This window comes from Suncus etruscus, chromosome 15 (genome assembly GCF_024139225.1).
Source record: "Suncus etruscus isolate mSunEtr1 chromosome 15, mSunEtr1.pri.cur, whole genome shotgun sequence".
Lineage (NCBI taxonomy): Eukaryota > Metazoa > Chordata > Mammalia > Eulipotyphla > Soricidae > Suncus > Suncus etruscus.
Genome location: NC_064862.1, coordinates 18,797,495 through 18,813,531, shown reverse-complemented (window position 1 = coordinate 18,813,531; position 16,037 = coordinate 18,797,495). Strand labels below are relative to the sequence as shown.

Genomic DNA, 16,037 nt, shown 5'->3' with positions numbered 1-16,037 from the left:
CATTTTAGGTCCGAAACTGCTTCCACACGAGGGATGTATATAACTGGGCTGTAAATTAAGGTCATAGGGATTGTTTTCATTTAAGGGCAACTTCTAGCCTTATGTCTAAAGATTTCAAGCTCTTGACCTCTGTTTAGGAAAGACTGACAATAGTTCACATTTCCTCTAGACCTTTCTTCTGGCCACATTGTTAGACTATCATCCAGGATAGACAGGGATACCATATTATTCCACATCTTTTCCCAAGGGAAACACATAACACAGAGAGTATTTCCAGAACAAGGACTCACACTTTGCAATTCTGGGACTTGAGGAGATAGTCAAGTACCATAAATAGGAAAAAATTTGTCTCTTGTTGGTATCATCTTTAGCAAGTAAAACAGTCCCACAAAAGCAACTTGAATAAAACATAGGATGAATTTTCTTGACAACTTGTAACTCATCTGTAAATGAAATGTCCCAATACTCTGTCAATAATAATCCCATATGCTCTTCTAAGGGAAAGTCTAGGATCATGGTAAGACCTTTGCATGCCCCAGTACTTTTTGATCTGTTCATGCTAGGCTAGCCCATGACATTTTTTGATGGTGTTGTTATAACTGGAGTCCTGGCCTGGTTTCTCTGGCTCAGTCATTGGTGCAGGTGATCTAATCTCATAATCCCAATAAGTGCTGTCTAGAGAAATTCTAAGAGATGAAGTTTAGAGTAAGAGGTGAGGCACAGCATGAAGTTGGACTTGTCTATCCAACGATGGTGTAACATTTGTGTAGATAATAGCCAGTTATCTGGCCAGCCAGTCAGGCTGGTCTCACTGGAAATAGAAATACTCCATGTGTGTGATAGCTACAATGATCCCTATCTAAGAGTCACCTTGACAGAGAAGTGAGTTCCTAGCTGGAGAGTTGTGGTTGAGGCACTGAAATTCCACAGTCTGTAGAACTAATCCTTTGTTCAAATCAAGAGATTCTCTAAGATTATCTTCTCCAAACTTCTCCAACTTTATCTGAGTAAGATAAAGGTGAGTTTGGGGCTAAAATTAGAGAGACACTGTTGTCTTGTTAAGTGAGGGTGGTTTTGAATATAAATTGCTAAAATAGCAAAAGGAAAAGTCAGTCTTAGCTGAGTTGTCTCCAGTATGATGGTCAGAGAGAAGCTCCCTTTAACTGGCAAAAGGCTGTATTCACAAATATACTAGATGATAACTCCATCTTTTTTTTTTTTTTTTTTTTTTTTTTGGTTTTTGGGTCTCACCCGGCAGTGCTCAGGGGTTACTCCTGGCTCTACGCTCAGAAATCACTTCTGGTAGGCTCAGGGGACCATATGGGATGCCGGGATTCAAACTGCTGACCTTCTGCATGCAAGCCAAATGCCTTACCTCCATGATATCTCTCCGGCCCCGATAACTCCATCTTTTAAGAGGAAATGAGAGTTTTGCACTTGGCTGCCCTGGGTTCCTCCCAGGATCTGTAGATATGTCTTTGATGAGGTTGTTGAGAACCACTGGATGGGTAAGAGCAGACAGAAGGTAGAAGTTGCAGTGGCAAGCCATTCTAGGAGGCCAGGACCTCAAATGATGGGACATTTGTTCAACTAATAACTAATAACTCCAGGTTGCAGGATCAGGTCACAGAGTGTGAATCTTTATGTTAGGCAGTGAACCCATCCCAATCCCTCAGATGGTTGCATCTTAGCCTGCAGACTTGCTCACCACTGCAATCTCCCCAGAATTGCCTTCCAAAGCCTCACTCTTTATGGCCACGCAGTCACACAATTGGCTCCAAATTTGCAGTTAGGCCCTGGAAGGCTTCCAATGGTCCTCAAACTATGGCCCGCGGGCCACATATTATATTTATTCCCATTTTGTTTTTTCACTTCTAAATAAGATATATGCAGTGTGCATAGAAATTTGTTCATAATTTTTAATTTTACTATAATCTGGCCCTCCAACAGTCTGAAGGACAGTGAACTGGCCTCCTGTTTAAAAAGTTTGAGGACCCCTTTGTCAGACAAAGGATTATTTTGTTTTGTATTGGGGGGGTAACACCCAGAGACATTCAGGAGTTACTCCTGGCTCTATGCTCAGAAATCGCTCCTGGCAGGCTCAGGGGACCATATGGGATGCCGGAATTAGAACTACCATCCTTCTGCATGCAAAGTAAACACCTAAACTCCATGCTATCTTTCAAGTCCCTAGACAAAGATTTTTATCAATGGTACTGGTAGAGCTCTTCAAATCACACTGCAGTTAAAAAAAATAAAACTTCCAGTACTGAATTTGAACAACACACAATGTTCCTGTTCTTAAGATCATAAAAATATAGTTGTAATCTGGCTTCCAAAAGCATCTGCCAATCAAATCATGTCCACCAAGTGGAAACAGCTTATTCTTAACTGGAAGAAAAAGAGGAGCCTTTCAGTGCCGGGGGCCTGTGTCTACATCACAGATTGTCATTTTGCCTCTGCCTCTTGTTCCTGTGTATTTCTTTAAGCAAGACATCCCAGGACATCCCTGTATGGAATGAGTTTGATGTGGGTCTTTGGAGCTATCAGTGGACCTTTATTTAGGGGAAGCAAAACCCAAAACTTCTCCAGAGGTGGCATTCCAGTAGGACAAGATGGGAAAGAGCCCAACTGATAGTGGAGGTCTAACTGGGATAATTTGAGATGCCAGCCAGGAGGAACCCTTTGAACAAGTTCTATTCTAACTCAAAGGCAAGAGTAGAGGAAGCCATAGTGGTGCAAGCAGCAACCCAAGCAGAAGGTGAAATCACCACAGCCACAGAAGCAGAAGGACATGGAACTATCCACAAGTCATCTGGCAAGCCAGAGCAATTAGAAAACAGCACAGGACTTATAGCTCAACAAGATCAGGAAAGTGCCAAACTATCTGAACGACAGATAAAGAGCTTTTTCAGGGGACACAGCTCCAGGCTGCAAGGGAGCTTTTCATGATGTTCCATAGAAAGCTGGAACCCTGAGTTCGAGTTACTAAGAATTTTTCAGGACAAAGTGGAGGATGAGGAGGGAGAATGTGAGTCTAGATCTGAGCCTGCATTTTTAAGGAAAGAGGATGAAGCTTCATTAACCTGTGAGGGGGGACTCTCCAGAGAGTTCAGCAGAAAACATCTCAATGTGCCATGTGCCAGCAGCCAAAAGAAGCTGAGCCTGGAAGACCATGACATTGGCCTCAGGGCAGAAAGAAGGACTTTCTGTCCCCTTACTGAGTTCAGATTCTGTCTCCTTTATCTACCTCTGCTTGCTTCCAAGCTAAACTTGAGGGAAAGCTCCATCTTTGAGACTTCTCTTCTGATAAGACCAGAGAATCATTTTAGTAATTAAACAACTGCTGAATATGAAAATATATTATAGGCACCCAGTTCAGAAGCCTGGCCAGAGACATGGGCATGATGCCAAATACACATTGCGACTTCTTTTTTGGGTTGAAAAAAGCCAGGTGCTCCCCAGGGTAAGAGAAAATACACAGGGAGTTTGGGGGCAGTCAGTCATTTGTCCTTGAATCCACCCTGGAGTGGGAATCTATCCGAGGACCACATAGTTCGGGGTAAGCACTTAGTTGCGACATAGAGACAGGCTAAGGGGTTTTACTTCATCACCTGGGTCTTAAGAAGCTATCAAAGACTTTTTAAGTGAGAGATACCCAGAATTCCAGGCGAATTTTAGAAAGACAGCCTGAGTTTGGATCGAATGGAAGGGAAGAGTCTTAGAATGGTATGTTCCCTCACTTGAGAATACACTGGTTTGGCACATGGTAGCTTCATTGTGTCAAGGGCATGCCGGTGGTTGAAGGCTTTTCAGTGCTCCAAGAAAGGCAAAACAGTCTAGGTCAAGGCCATACCTTTTTATGGAAGAAGACAGTACTAAAATGGCATCAAAGACAACATGGCATGCTGAGGATCAGTTCCTGAGCACCTGAGAAATCCCTTGCAGCCTCAAGAACTGTATCACAGGAAGACTTTGCAGAGAGAGCAACACAGGATAAATAAAACAGTAAAAGAAAACAAAAGCAATTTTGTATATCTTGACTTTCAAAATAAAGGCATGGAAATCCTGGGCTGCCGAGCTATAATAATGGGTAAGCTGCTTACCTTGTCCACAGCTGACCCTGGTTTGAGTCCCAGCATCACTATGGTCCCTGGAGTCACCAGAAATGATCCCTGAACACAGAACCAGGTGTGAACCCTGCGTGTCACTGGGAGTGACAACAATTTAAAAGAAAGAAGAGACTGTATTTGTATCCTAATTCTGCTCATTTGGCATTACTTTAATAACATCTGCTTTTACTCTTAAATGTGTTATTTCTTGCTAAATTCCAAGAAATTCTTTATGTTCATGAATAGTGCTTCCATAGCACCTCACAGAATCCACAGCAGGGGCCTCCATGCAAATAAATTAAAATATTTCACTTAGGTCAATTTATGAAATAAAACAAGTTCGAAAGACAAATTAGTTGGCTCAGCAGAGGCCTGTCAGACCAAGTATAATATAGTAAAAATCTCAGTCTTACCCAAAGAGTCAAAGGAAAAGATTATGCTCAGAATTGCTCCTGGCTGACTGGCCTCTTGATTATTAATTTAAATGTCCCTCCTATTGGTGCCGTTAATGGCGTCAAACAGATCTTGTCTCCTTTTATGCAAGGAAAAACCTGGACCAGTTCCAAACAAAATAGCAGTAGCAGAAGGAAGCCAACATTTGCAGCATTGTGAGATAACACCAACTATTAATTTTCTCCAACCAAGTCCATTTTCATTTTTCACAGATATTTCTTTGCAGCTTAACTCTACAACGTAGGCATTTCTAATGCAGAAACAAATTTTAAACTACAGAAAAGAATTTCCCCCACTTGATTAGATCCTGTATCCCCTCCTCCCACCACCCAAGCTTTCCATCACCAGAAGGAACTGTCAGAGCTATGGAAACCATAGACTTAGGGTCGTTGTTGGTTCTCAACAAAGGTGGAGATGGAAGGATGCATAGAGAACATTAGTCTCATTGGAGGTGATCTAAGCATAAATAAATGGAAGAAATTCTTCACATAATTCTGTCATGGCTTTGGGTTGATAACAATGAAAGAGTTTAGATATTTTAGAACTTTATAGATCTTTGAGCTCTTGTCCTGTCACGAAAGACCTGGGTATGATCCTGGCACCAAATATGGTTTCCTCAAGTACTAGCAAGAGAGATACCTGAGCACAGAGCCCAAAGTATGCCCTGAGCATTGCCAGGTGTTCTACCCAAATAAAACAAAAGATACTGATGTAGGCGACCTTAAAATCCAGGTTGAAACTTCTCATTTGACCCCATGACCTATGCTTAAATGCATTAGATATTCTATGTGGTATACTTCTACATAGGTGTTATTTTAAACCCAGCACTTCCTCCTAAGAGCACTCCTTTTATTTTTGGAGCAGCCTGGGGTGGACTCCTTAATTTCAATGTCAGCTCTAGAAGTCAAGGGGTGTAACAAAAGTTCCTTCTGCCAGACTTCCCTCTGTCCCTTCTTTAGGATAGTAGAGGGGTATCATGTGACCTAGACAATCAAGGGCACCCTTCTGAAACTTGAGGCAAGTGACAGACACCAAGAATATGGCAGGAGGTCTTTCATTCCAGGGAGACTGACAGGAGGCATGGTCAAAATCTTCCTCATATCAAAACCTTCCAGAGCCATTTTTTTCTGGTTGGCTCCAGCTCTGGTTTCTCAATCTTTTCCTAACTGGTGAACTGGGCCAGATGGTTTCTGTTACTTACAACCAAAGAATGCTGACTATCCTTTCCTGCCACCTCTTTCTTTCTTAATCCACCTTCTGCTCGCTGCTTTGACTGTGACAGAAGAACATTGCAATGGCCTCTGAAATTTGGTGGATTTTTTTCATTTTTGTAGGGGTTTCTTTGGGCCATTCCTGATGGGATTCAGGAACTATATTTGGTTCTGTACTTAGGTCTTCATCCAAGGGGGTACCCTTGGAACCATGGCAGGCTGGGGATTGAACTGGGTTTATGTGCATGCAAGGCACATTTATTAACCCCTGTAGTATCTCTCCAGTTCATATCTTTGCAAATTTTAATATTTGTCACTTCACTTACAATATTTCTTTTTCTTATGGGGACTGGGGTGGGTTCTTGTATGATGCTGTGGGTGCTTGGGAGATCATGTGAAATCAGTGATTAAGCCCAGGGCCTTGTGAATGCTATATCCCTAGCTCAGGTCTCTCTGTCTCTCTGACTCTCTCTCTCTCTCTCTCTCTCTCTCTCTCTCTCTCTCTCTCTCTAAGTGTGAGTATTGTTTTTCTTTTCTTGGAAGCATCATGAATTACCAATTTATAAAGTTATTCATGGCTGAGTTTCAGGCGTACAATGTTCCAATGCCAATTCCTTTATCAGTGTCCCCTTCCCTCCGCCAAAGTCCCTAGTTTCCCCTTGGCCTGACTCAATGGCAGGCAGTTTTCCACTTCTTCTTTTTCTTTAAGGTACTGCGGTTTGCAACACTATTGCTGGAAGGGTATCATGCATATCACTTTACCTCCTTTCAGCACCTAGTTCTCATCTTTCTTTCCTAATGGAAAGGCTAGCATCTTTGACTACTTGCACACCTATTCCGGTTCATAAAGTCTCCCCCATTTTGCCTCTCTCCACATAGACTCCTATGTATTGAGGTCACTCTCCTGTTGTCAGTGGTGATTAGAACTGTCTTCATTTGGTGCTTTGATCATTGCAGAGTATGATTTGATGTTTTTCCTTTATTTACCTAGAATCTCTATTTATATAACTACAAATAGAAATTTCACCATCTTTTACTAATTTTATGTTATACTTTTGACACAGATTGAGTCACACATAGCACTTAAAGAACTGGAGTTATTAATAAAACTCCTGAAATTTCCAATAAAAAGGGCTGAAACATAGCTTCTCATTTTGTAATTTTTACAATGAACTTTGAAAAAATGTAAATATTGGAAATTGCATTTATTTTTGTTAAATTTTTTTTGCTTTTTTAACCTATTTGGAAATTGGCATTAATATTTTGGAAACATTTTTAATAGAAATATTTGCTTTTCAATTATGGACTGTTTGGCAAAAATGCTTTGGTGTGACCTTAACTTACTAGGAAATGCGTTTCTCAGTTCAGTGGCACCAGGATTCTCTGTCCAGGTAGAAATCAATTCACGATCATTTAGGCACAATGTACTAGTGTTTATTAAGAATCTGACCTTACAATGCTCTATTTTTCTATCTTGTCCACAGAAAAAATGAAGCGCAGCATTGAACAGAGTCCAACTAAATACATCATCAACTTTATATACACGTGGAGGTAATTATTTATTAGGATTAATAGACCTATTTCTTCTGCTTTTGAGCCTACAAGTGTTGGCAGGTGGAACGAGGCTTGTGTGAAACATTCTGCTTCTAGTAGGTCTCTATTTCATCTGAAACTTGTTATTGAAAACATCCTATGTGACATGCTCTCTGCAAGAGACTGCCGGTAAATCTCGGGTGTCCTGCTCAGATCATTTTTTAAAGATCCAGAGGGAAATATAAATGACAAAAGTGTGAGAGATGATTACTGTTGAAAGACAGAATAAGAAATCTTCATAGACTTGAAGTGACAGACTGTTGGCATTTATTCAGGATAAACGGAAACATGCCACTTTTCATTTTAAGAGATGCAAACACAAGTTACGAAATACAAGGATAGAGAAATTGAAGCTAGCAAGAGTTCGTCGTTTGCCTTTTGGTGGTGAAAAATATGCTGCAATTTTTTTTTGAAAGCAGAGTGTTGATCAGGTATGTGAGACAAATAAAAACTGGTGTCTTGAGCAACTAGCCCAATAAAGCAACTCTGTTGTGGGTAGGAAGGAAAGCATGTTGGCTGGATGGAGGAAAATCTTTTTGGAGGAAGTTTGGTTAAGAGAATAAGTGAGATCCATAGATCTTTCAGTAAATAATTACCCAGTGCTTCCTTGGATAAGGCTGTCTTTTCAGGGTTTCAAAACCAAGAGGCATCTTGTATAAAGGAGACTGATAGGTGACTTGACAATGACATTTATGTGCATCAGATCCCACTGAGAAGCAAGAGAAAGTTGTTGTGCCTGCTCTGGACCAAGATAAGAAAGAGGATTCTTTTGTTGAGGGTGGTGGTGGTGAGTAGGGTAATGACATTTCTGCATAGACTTCCTGGAGAGACAAAAGAAGGTCTAAGGATGGAGAAGCCATTCAGAATATTGAGAGGAACAAGAATGAGCATCCAGATAAATGAGAGTCTCACTGTGCTTTGTAGTTCTAACCATGCTAATTTGTACCCCAATTGCCCCATTGCTTTCTTTTGCTGGGAAGTAGCCACATGTTCCTTCCATTACTGGTTCATTCTATATGTTCAAGTGAACATATATTCACACAGGAGGCATCTTTCCTGGTCAAAGGTTGGAGATGAATCCTGCTGACCCAGGAGAGAGAAGGAACTTTCTATAGAGCTACTTCCTGTGAACTGGCCTAGAGCAGTTACTCCCAGCACCTCTCGCTCCTGTATGCTCTTGCCCAGTGCATGGAGGGAGAAATTTGAGGTCTGTTCTGCTCTAGGATACTTTCCTCATGCCTCAGTTTCTACATCTGTAAATAGGTCCCCACTCAATTGTCTTAGAGGAATTAATAGATAAGATCAGAGGCAAGGAGTCCCAGGGATGGTGCAAAGTGAGAGATACATAATCTAAATTTTAAACTATTTCAGTGCACTTCTTCCCTAGCTATTTCTGTTGTTTGTTTAACATATGCATCCCACAGCTCTGTTCTGGTTATGAACCTCATTTTATTACTTGGGTTGCTCGAGAGCTCCTACTTCTACCTCATTTAAAATGTCAAGTTGCCTTTCAGTGGTCCTTTATTCCCTTGTTATTTTCCAAATCTATTGGGCATCTCTCCCCATTCTCTTCTTTTTCCCAGAACACTTTGTGTTTCTGGTTCTGTGTTGGTCCCAATTATATATGGCCCATTTATTTTTTCCCGTCACATTTGTGCTTCTGGTTCTAATCAAGTCAGTGAATTTGAAGAAGCACCTGTTTTTCTGTGTGTGAAGTCCTAGTTCAGAAAGCCAAGACCTGACCCTTGACAAGCTAAGAAAGCCAGATCTTCACGTCTCATCTTCCTTCTCAATGTTTGGGTACAGAAGCTGGATGAAGAGGTGTAAACATCCCCTACATCTTCAGACACTTGTATTTAAAGTAAGAACCAGAGATACAGCCTGTTCCTGGTCTTTCTTTACAGACAAATTTACAGTATATTGGAAAACAAAGTTAAATTGTAATCGCAACAAAACACAAATGCTTACTTAGCTTAATTTATTTTTTTCCAGAGAAATGAAGCTCATTTTTGTATTGCATAGGAAGTGATTGCTTTTTTTCATTTGTCAACATCATAGAGAAACTATATTGATAGTATATTGGGTTCATTTAGAGTATCATCCTCAAATCAAATTTGAAATTTAATTGGGAGGAAAATGAGAAGGGAAAAACCCTTGCAGAAACTTTAACAACCTACATTTATAGGATTGACAGAATGCAACTTAATTGCCTTAGAATATAACCCTGGGAGGCTGAAGGGATAGTACAGCTGTAAGGCATTTTGCCTTGCATGTGGCCGACCTGAGAGGGACCTGGTTCGATTCCCGGCATCCTATATGGTCCCCCAGCGCAGGGGCAATTTCTGAGTGTATAGTTAGGAGTGACCTCTGAGCACTGCTGGGTGTGGCCCAAGAACCAATCAATCAATAAATTTTTTAAAAGAATATAACCATGGAAGCATGCCTGTTTATTTTTTACTGCTTTTCCCAGCATTTTTAAAATTATAGTTCAGAGATCTTTCATTAAAAAAAAAAATGTCTCTCATGCTATGAATTCATAAGAAATGGGTTCCAGCAGCTCAGGCTCCTTTCCATTGGTTCTCACAAAGTGTGCTTCTCTGGGTGGAGCAGGCTGGTGCTTCAACTGAAACCAAGTTCCTTTCTCTTTGGCTTCCTTCTTTTTTCTGATCATTTTCCTTCACTCGCTTCAGGAAGCTGTCTTGAATTTTAGAGTGCTGAATATGCTCAATACGAACATTAATTCTCTTGGCAAGAATCTTGCCTTTGACTTGTTAATTTACAACAATGCCAAACAGCATGCTGGGTAACATTGTAGACTCTTCCAGTTTTTCCATGGTAACATTTGTGGGACATTCTTTTTTGAACAGTGCCCATACCCTTTTTGTCCATAATATCACCTTTCTTAGAAATCTGCATGTATGTGTCCAAAGGAACAACTCCATGTTTTCTAAAGTGTCTAGAAAACATGTAGTGGGTGCCCCTCCTCTTTCCCTTTGTGTTGGTAATGGCTGTGATTTACTGGAAAAAACTGGAAGATGGAGGTTTCGGCCAAAAGGAAGGCCCCAGCATTTTCTATAGAACAGAGAACAAAGTCTTTGGTATTAAAAAATGATGACTGTTGAAGCTCATAAAATGTAAAATTAATCATCTGCCCTTTGCCCTTTTCACATCTAGAGTAAAAGGGATCATTGTCTACCTTCCCTCTCCTTTAACTCCAACAGTGATGTAAAAGTTCAGAAGTACAAGGTGACATACAGACCTAGTTTGGTGTGGTAGCCTAGGACCTAAATGGAAGTGTCCTGCAGGGAGGAAGACCAAGCTTTGTTTTCTCATGCCAATGGGCCTGTAGGGAGAGCAGACTTGGAAGTGGACCTGCCAGATATTTATTACAGAGCTCTCTCTCTTTGCACATACATTCAGGCTGCACAAACACAAAAAGGCTCCAGGTATCAGATAGGTCAATTTTTAGTTCCCTAAGATGCATGAACACCCAGACCAGCAGGAAAAGTTTCTTGGAAAAAGCTCCTGCCTTACAAGGCCTTACAAGCCTGAGGTCTGTGAGGGCATGAGTTGGATCCCTGGCACTACTTTCCTTGTCAAGTAGCTCTGTTTCTTTGGAATCTTGGCATCACAGGGAATATATGATTATCAGTGCACCAACGCCAGGTATGTATAAGCACCAATCAGTAGGGCAACACCACCAGTAGCAAAAAGAAAAAGAAAAGAGGAAGGAATATATTAATACAAAGTTAATTGGCCAAAGAAGTTGCAGATGGCCTGAGAAAACCATATTACATAACTTCCTCATCTTGGTTGTGAAAGACAAGTGTGTCCAAGGTGAGTCAAATTCCTGGACTAAAAAAAAAAAAAATCCACTCTTGCTGGTGTGCACTGCCAACTGTCCTTCTAGGTCACAAGAGGCCATTTTTGCTTGTGTCTTGGTGAAAAGTTCCAGCCAGATCAATGGGTAGGTCTTTCCATGCATTATGGATCTAAACAGCCGATCAGCTTATCACTCAGAAGTACAGTCAGTCATCACATGGAGCAGTTAGCTTTGTTCTGCTCCCTAATTACTTTGGTAAGTTTATGTGGAACTTTACAGGTATTTGACCAAGGAAATATGTATGATTTGGCAGAGGGGGGCCATACTTGGCGGCGCTCAGTAACTACTGGTTCAATGCTTAGGGGTTGCTCCTGGCATTACTCAGGGGATCAAGTCATGTTAGATATCAATCTGGGCCTCTTGCAAACTGACTCTTTGGTTCCAGGAAACATCTATTTTTAACAGAAGGTGGGATTATAGTTGAGGCAAGAGATCAATTTATAGTGTATCAATTCTTTGGCAAAACAACTCAAGACTCTCTGAGTAAGGGACATGTTTGTATTCATTCTCAGCACCCCCAAGGGGAGGATGGGTAAAGTTCCTCACTTCAGAAGGGGTTCTTAGCTTTCTTTGTCATGATACCCTTTCTGAATATTGCATATGTGGATCGATACATTGGTGAGTGACTTGAAATGCTCATATTAATAGGCCATATTGGCTCCTGAAGAGGTACCCACAGCTGCCTATTAAAAGTAGATTTCCACATATACTTGAGCTTAAGAAGCACAGTAAATGTAAGAAACCTCTTGCTTTGTTTAACATGATCATTTTCATCCAGTATATATTTGTCCCAAAGAACAGGAAGACCAAGTAGAGTTGCATTAATTCAAATTTTGTGCTCTAACATAACTTTTATTTTGACATTTGGCTAAATTCTGTAATACTAGTGTTGTATCCACTTCAGGAAGACATATCCATACATAGCTTCAAAACTTGATAAGAGCTCAGATCCTGAGCAATCCTAGGTGGGAAAATTTCAAATGCAGGTCCAAGCAATAATACAACTCTCGAAAGAACAAGGCAACCCACTTAGGGATTAATGTGCTTCGTTTTAGAACATTGTCTACACAGTCAGTGTTGGAGTCAGGGTGACATTCCAGGTCCTCAAGGGTGCCAATAAGACGACAAAGACCAGAGAACTTGTTAGGGTTCAGACCAGAGACTAGCTGAGAGGTCCAATCATCCATAGCCCAGGTTTTGTCCCTGAATTCCTCTGAAACTTTCTCTTTGTTCTTCTGGAAAGCCACCAGGTATGGCCTCCTTTCTGTGCCCTGCTGACTCGGGTCAGGCTCCAGTTTCCCTCGTGGAATGAAGCCCGTGCTTCACTAATGTGGCTTCTGTGGCCCCGGCAACCAAACAACATCTCTGTGTGGTTCCCATGAGAACTGGGAGGGCCGGGGTGCTGCCACGGATGGCCTGTGTGTGCACACACCTTTCTTTTAGCTGGGCCGGACTGTCTACAGTGGGCACGTTTTTTCTTAGCAGGAGCACTTGGAGTGATTTCCTTTGCGCTATGGACGATTTCGTCCCTGCTCTTGGGTTTAGTTTCTGACGGCGTGGATTCCTCTTTTCTTCCTTCTTGGTTTTGGCCTGGCTGGCTGTTTGCTTCTTTGCTGGGACTCACACCCTCTCCCCTGCCTTGTCCTTCACCAGCATCAGCTTCCGACGCCTGGCTGGCTTGCTTTGTGGATTACCTTAAGAAAGACTCATGGCCTTTTCACTGTTTTAAAGGTCCTCAAGGTACTAACCTTCTACTTTGTCTTTTGATGTCTGTTTTCTATTTGTTCCTTTCTCTTCTGTTTCAGCCTTCCAACTAAGAAAAACAAAAACAAAAACACCCAAACATGTCAGTTCTGCTTGGGACTGACTCCTTCTGTGTTCTCTCCATGGATTTTCAGTATTTGTATTCACACACACACACACACACACACACACACACACACACACACACACACACACACACACACACCCCTCTTGCTTAACAGGGGTTTCCGTAGCTCTCAGAGGCTAGTGTGATTAAATGGACACATAGGGACCCTAAAACTGAGCACATTAAAAAGATAGTTAAAATTGAGCTTTGATTAGGACCCTTTTTAATTGTTGTTGTTGTTGTTGTTATTCTTATTATTTTGCTTTGCTTTGTTAGTGCATGTTGCTGGAGTTCATTAGAGGCTGGTTCCAGAATCGTTAGGGGCCAAGCCATTAGGTGTTCCTGCTTACTCTGCAAATATACCAGGCTTATCACATAGAACTCTGTCTCCAGCTGGTTTAAAATGTAGGTGGTGCCAGTGGGTAGCAGCTGTTACAGGCTGGGAAGCCAGGAGACAGTGGGGACATTTGATGGCATGAGGAGGTCAGAGCTGCCCGTCCCCATACAGTCGAGGTGGTGGTGGTTCTGTAGGGCAAAGATGCTTCTTGGGGTCCTCGATGCCACTCAGTCTTGCCATTCAGATCCCAGGCAAGTCTAGCACTGGCTTCCCACATATGGGACCCAAACACTTTGTCACATGGCAAATAATGAATAATTCATCCATTTGTAATTTCAATAGTCATGGTGATGCATAATTCAAGAAAGAAGTTGTTATTCTAAATGGGGGGATGGATTCATTTCAAAAACTCAAAACATTTTACATTATTATTTTCCTTAAGTCAAGTTTAGAATAGCCTCTAATTTTGCAGCTGGTTTTTTCCCTCCTGTATTAGGCTGGTTTTATGGGCTCAACCACAGCACCCATCAGATAGAGTAGTGCTTAACATTTGGGATGCTTCCTTCAAAAACAGCCACTAATTGGTCTTTTTTAATCTTAAGAAAGGTTAGCTTAGATGTGCTATGTTTTCTTTCCCAATATTTATGCTTGCTAAGGGTTCCAACTATACTAGTGAATTAAAAATAACTTTTGTTATGATGAGGCTTAACCACACACACACACACATACACACTATTGGGTAGGGGGTCAGAGAATAGTAGAGTGGTGAAGGTACTTGCCATGCCTATAAGCAATATGGCTTCAATCCATATGGCTCCCTAAACCCACCTGGAGTAATCCCTGAGCACAGAGCCAGGAAAGCTAGAGCACCTCTTGGTGTGCTCCCAATACAAATAAGAAATAAATGATATTGTGAGAATATATACATGTAAGACCAAGAATAACATAGAACAAAGATGTTCCCTCTTGTCCCATCACTTCAGTTTTTGGTTTTTGAGCTGTATCCAATAATCCTTAGAGGTTACTCCACTTCTGTGCTTAGGAATCATTCCTGCAGGCTTGGGTGACCAACCCTAGGGGATGCTGGGGATTGAACTTGAGTCAATTACATGCAAGGCAAGTTCCCTAAGTGCTGTATTATTGCTTCAGCCCCACACTCCACATTAAAAAGCAAATCTCACTTTTCCAGAAGCATGTCATGTTTCTCCTCCAGAACACATGTTAGCATCACTTTTAAACTTTTGGATTTTTAGGAAGGGCCAGTGCATAGGATTTGCCTAGAAAAGACTCCTCATTAGTAACATGCTCTGTGGGCAGTTAGAATTTCATGGAAGTGGAGGGCAAGCTGCAACCTGGCCTCACCCAGAGTGACATCATTGAGGAAACCAATCTCTTGAAGGAATGCCCTCAAGTGCCTCCTCTTCCCTCTGCCCTGGGCAATGGCTGGCATCATGGGAATTTGCCTTGTCTGCTTGTTGGTGGTAACATGACCCTTGATCCCTCTGAGCCCATATCAAATGTGTTACGTCTATCTCACTCTTATGACTGGGACATCAAGGAGCCAGAGTTTTTACAAGCAGGCTGCACTTGGTTTTCATATTTCCAATATCATGTTAACTCTAACAGTTATGGTGAAGAAGGATCAATGTCTATTGGTGTTCAGAACAGTGCCATTTCAATGAAAGGGGGTCCTGAAGAGATAGTATTTAGTTAAGTAAAGTAATTAATTAAATTTAATTAAGTATGTAATGAAGTAAAGGAAGAGCCTGACACTGGTGGGGGCAATACCAGAGCACAAACTAGAAGTGGCCACTGAGCACCATCAGGTATGGCCAACCCCCTCTTCCCCACCCCATCCCCATAGTTGAGGCTGGGGAAAATACACAGGAGGGTAGAACAGCATTTGCTTAGGAAAGACATCATTTGATTTATATGTCACATGACTACTTACATTAATAAGGATATATGAGGGCAAGAGAGCAGGGCTCTGAGCAGATGGGGAGAGCACAGTCAAGGCTGAAAAGATTGTAGACATGACATATGGAGCTTATTCGTGGACTTGCACATCAAGGACTGGAAGGGCCATTTTGTTAAAGTCCCTGAGAGCAGATGGGCCTTCCAGTTCCCTTCACATGCTCCTTTCGGGTTCACAAATCCTACAACCAGTTGTTAGCAGGAGGAAAAGGGCAGATACATCCCTGGGCCAGAAGTCTGGTGAAATCTTCTTGCCAGAACCAGCTTCAGTGATAAGATGGCTAAATCCTCTTGCCTTCTTGTTTTGACCTCTGCCTTGATTTGTACCCTAAACTCTCTGGGGTAGTACTCTGGATGCTTTTTATTAATGTTCTGGTTCTTGGGACAGCTGATTTGCTATGGCTCTGGTGGTTTGGAGGAGAAAGGCCTCAACAGGACTCCAGCCCTGTTCACTTCAGCAGTCACCCTCGACCTCATGCCTATCCTTGAACTTTGAATGCTTTTATCTTAGCTGCTACTATTTTGCTACTCAAATTCTACTTGTTTTTTGGGATACTTAAAATGCTCTGCTCCATTTTCTCCTAATCTGTGAGCAATGGGTTTA

The 16,037-nt window shown here is 41.7% G+C and overlaps 1 pseudogene; it reads right to left on the bottom strand.

Moving 5' to 3' along the window:
- Positions 1-9,890: 9,890 nt before the first annotated feature.
- On the bottom strand, positions 9,891-13,699 carry LOC126029491 (60S ribosomal protein L21-like; annotated as a pseudogene).
- Positions 13,700-16,037: the final 2,338 nt, after the last annotated feature.